Source organism: Myotis brandtii, unplaced genomic scaffold (assembly GCF_000412655.1).
Source record: "Myotis brandtii unplaced genomic scaffold, ASM41265v1 scaffold563, whole genome shotgun sequence".
Classification (NCBI taxonomy): Eukaryota; Metazoa; Chordata; class Mammalia; order Chiroptera; family Vespertilionidae; genus Myotis; species Myotis brandtii.
This window is the reverse complement of record NW_005370096.1, coordinates 316,681-317,195: the sequence shown is the minus strand read 5'-3', so window position 1 is coordinate 317,195 and position 515 is coordinate 316,681.

The following is a 515-nucleotide window of genomic DNA, read 5'->3' as shown; positions in this document are numbered from 1 at the left end:
TTTTTTTTTTTTTTTTTCTGGGCCAGTTTTAGCTTTGAGGCCTTGCTGCTGAAAACATAGATACAATGTTGCGGTCCGAGCCCGGCTGAATGGAAGCCCTTTTCTGGGGTTTTGTTTAGCTTCTTATTTGCAACATAGTATATAGTTGCTTAGAGTTGCAACTGAGAGGCTGGCAAGTGAGGCGGGGAACGTTGGAGTCTGCAGCAAGCAAGCCTCGTGCTCGCTTCAGTGCCTGGCTGCCGGCCGCCATCTTGGCTGACAGTTAATTTGCATATACTCACTGATTAGCCAATGAAAAGGGTAGCGGTCGTACGCTAATTACCATGTTTCTCTTTTATTAGTGTAGATAATTGACATACAATATTGTGTAAGTTCAAGGTGTACAATGTGTTGATTTGATACACAGATACTGCAATATTACTACCATAGCATTATCCATACCACATAATTGCCATCTCTTTTTTTTTGTGGTGAGAATGTTAAGATGTACACTCTCAGCAACTTTCAAGTACAAT